At 38.8% G+C, this 3,565-nt stretch overlaps 1 non-coding gene across 1 annotated transcript; it reads left to right on the forward strand.

The window, feature by feature from the left end:
- Window positions 1–493: 493 nt before the first annotated feature.
- On the forward strand, window positions 494–582 carry trnay-gua (transfer RNA tyrosine (anticodon GUA)). The gene is given in 2 exon segments: window positions 494–530; window positions 547–582. It is a non-coding gene; the product is annotated as a tRNA-Tyr (tRNA).
- The last annotated feature ends 2,983 nt before the right edge of the window (window positions 583–3,565 follow it).

Below are 3,565 nucleotides of genomic sequence, written 5' to 3' on the forward strand. Positions count from 1 at the left end.
GAGGACTGTAGGTTCACAGTAGCAGTTATCCTTAGGTCGCTGGTTCAACTCCGGCTCGAAGGATGTGATTTTCGTTTGGGTCATTTGGAACTCTTCAGAACACATGGATATGTAGAAAGTCGTAGTCAGAGATGTAGGTTTCAACCATAGATTGGTTCAACCGATAAAGAGTCTCCACGTTCTGATGTGAACAACTCCCTGTGATCTAAATGTAAAGATGAATGTAAACACAATTCTTTTCAGAGCTATCCATTTGGTTTCAATGATTGATTTGCTAAACCAAAACGAAAAGATCCTCCACCCTTGGAACTACATTAATTGGCTGACCTCAAAGTTGGGGTGTAGAAAACATTGTCTAGGGGACGTGATGTGTCAAACAAAGAAATAGAACAAAAAACTTGATCCACTCCCCATAATTTTGGCTGTTTGAAAAGTATAGCTTCGTTAATCTTCTGTTTCACAGAAAAACTGAACAATTGAGCAATGAGCTGCTCCTTCGATAGCTCAGCTGGTAGAGCGGAGGACTGTAGGTTCACAGTAGCAGTTATCCTTAGGTCGCTGGTTCAACTCCGGCTTGAAGGATGTGCTTTTCGTTGAGATCACTGGGAATTCTTCACATCAGGTGGATATGTAGACAATCGTTGTCAAAGACGTAGGTCCAGGCGAAAAAGAGTCTTCATGTTCAGACATGATTAACTCCCTGTACTTCATCTGTAAAGATGAATGTAAATACAATTTCTTTCAGAGCCAACCATTTGGTTTCAATGATTGATTTGGTCCTCCAAAAATGAGAATACTTTGACTTTATCAGCATCTCATTGAGTCTAAAAGAGTTTCTTCACAGAGATTTCTCATTGTCCTTTTTCACGACAGTCAACTTCATTCATACATAAGAGTAAATATAATTTCATGAATTATCAACTTTCCTCATGATGGTAGAATCAAGTGGTTGTCCTTCTCTAGGTTCACAACATGGGAAGCATATTCATTAAACTGTAGATCTGTATTATCTGTTGTTGCATCTCCTACTACAGATAGGAGGCAGCTCAGGAAGTACAGGGAAGTAGAGGAAAGCTTCCGATACACTAAGCCTCGCTTCTATTAAGCCAAATGAACTACTTTCAATACATGTACAATTATTACAGTATATTCACCTAGAAAAAGAAAATAACTGTGATCATGTGGTCCTGTGCTTGTTGTTATTCGTCCCTTTAGGGATGATAACTACATTAGCTACACACGAGGCTGGCTTTACTGACTGGGCCCCCCTATTGCCTATTGACCACCCCCACCTTCTACCCTCTGTGTATTGTGCATGTACCCTGTAGCCTCAAAGTCCCCATTATGTGCAGTGTGGACACTGCACAGAATGCCATATGTTACAGCTTTGTTATTTGCCCAGAGACCATAGGAAAATCAGCACTTCTATGGAGGGACACTACATGGCCCCAGGTTTTTGTGAAAGGATAAGGCTGGCAATATTCAATATATTTGTTATAGTCAAAAAATCCCATAAAAAGACCAAAACCAACAGTGCGTTAATACCTGCCTACCCAGTCTGTGCTTCTCAGCCTCATGCCAATTTGTCCCTACTGTGATTAGAAATATTTAAAAATGGGCCATAAACATTTTTAAAAAGGAAACTAATTTCCTAAAACAGCTGGGCACTAGTTTTCAGCAAAAGTAACAAGAGTAAATGGTACTCAAACACACATTTGGTGATCTAGTATTTTGCAGTAGGCTGGAGTATGTGACACTGACTCAAAGTGCATGTCTTCATGATAATGAACATGTCACCAAGTACAACAGTGTGGCTCATTGATGTTCATGATAGTTCTTGACAAACAGTGGATCTCTATAGCACAGACAAATGAGATGTATTAGATGTTGGTTTTGGTCTACATGCATTTGTTGACAGAAGTTGAGTTAAGCTACATCACGATAGCTGGCCAACCCCACTAACCTTAAATTATGATACAGGCCAGAGGTTATGTGCTTGTGTGGTGGTAAATACCTCTGAAAGCACAATGATATCATGAGTTTCACAATTTATTGACATAAAGTGTGGTACTGTGACAATAACAAATCATTTACAACAGGGTTACAGCAATGACGCTCGAAATATTCCATTTCCTAAGATGCTATAGTAGCTCTCTCCATACATTCTAGATTGCTGGCAACAGTTTTGGATAAACTTCTATATGTGGGAGTGCTAGAGTCATTGCTGCTTAAAAGATCAATTCAGACATGAAGTTGGGAGAATATTAGTTTTTAAATGCAAATCCACAGTCTAAATGAAAAAGGATCAAATGGACAGTGAGCTCATGCAGGCACATAAATTTATTTTTATATTACTGTGTATGAAAATAGTGTCACCAACACAACTGAAAAAAGCCTTTTCTGTTGAATAGATAAAAGGCTTCATATCATTTTCAGGGCAATGCTGAAAAGTTTTAAATTCATTAGCTACACTTACTACACCATCACTGGACTACACTGTACTAGGGCAACTCTGGGTCTTTGTGTGTATGCACTCTAATGTTCTATAGCACACACAACGCCAACATTAGAAGGTTATATTGACACAAGGGTATTAAAACATAAACTTGGCATTTAATTTGCATGAATGCTTGGTCCTGTGAGACTGGTTTGGCTGACTAGCCACAGATTTAGACTGGCTTGACAACAATGGCATGAAGATTACAAGAACAACACTGGCATCAAAAGGAAATGTGAAACATTTAAAGCACATGACAGAATTGAAGCTACTGCAACAGTTAACACAGAGGTAGATGCACAATAAATACGAATGACAATATAGGTGTATAAAGCCGTGTACAACTATGTGGTTGCAGTAAACGGGGCTATTAAAATAAAAATACATTTGAAATTAATTAGCAAATATCATTCTTAAAATGGAGTGGCACTGGTGTGTGAACACATAATCAATAGCTGCTGTGGTTGTGTTGTGTAGTGGTTCCAAGCTAATAAGCAAAGATAAGATAATAATAGCAAACTCACAATTTTGTCCAGGAATGTAAACCCACAAATATACTATACGCTGAAGCTTCTTGCCTGTTCGACTGATAGTTCACATTTGTTGCTTCCGTCCATTTACATAGCCGGCAGACACACTCACTACACTGAATGTATTTTCTAACACGATTTTAAAATGATGTAAAAATTAGCTCTTTTATACCAGAGCAGTTCCAATAAAGTTGCTTCACATGGCTTAAAGTTTTGTTTGTTTTTTGAATTTACAGACAAGTGTGACTAGGTGGAGTACCAATCAATACAGAATGTGGTGAGTGCTGATGGAAAGAGATCTTTGTAATAAAGCCTTCTGTGTGTCCTGCTTCTATGTTTTACCACCTGCAGAGCATCACCGCACTGCAGCCATCCAAAACTACATGCCTCCACTCTGCCAGATAGACCCCAAACGGCAGGAGTCAAAAACATCAGATGTGTTAACAGATGAATGAAAAACATTGAGTAACATAATTCACAGGTGGGACGCAGCAGTAAAAGCTGGGGTTTACTAATTACATTAGAGTTACTAGTGCGC

The sequence above is a fragment of the Seriola lalandi genome, unplaced genomic scaffold, assembly GCF_002814215.2.
Source record: "Seriola lalandi dorsalis isolate HSWRI2012SDOR001 ecotype SW California unplaced genomic scaffold, Sedor1 jcf7180001972304, whole genome shotgun sequence".
Taxonomy (NCBI): domain Eukaryota; kingdom Metazoa; phylum Chordata; class Actinopteri; order Carangiformes; family Carangidae; genus Seriola; species Seriola lalandi.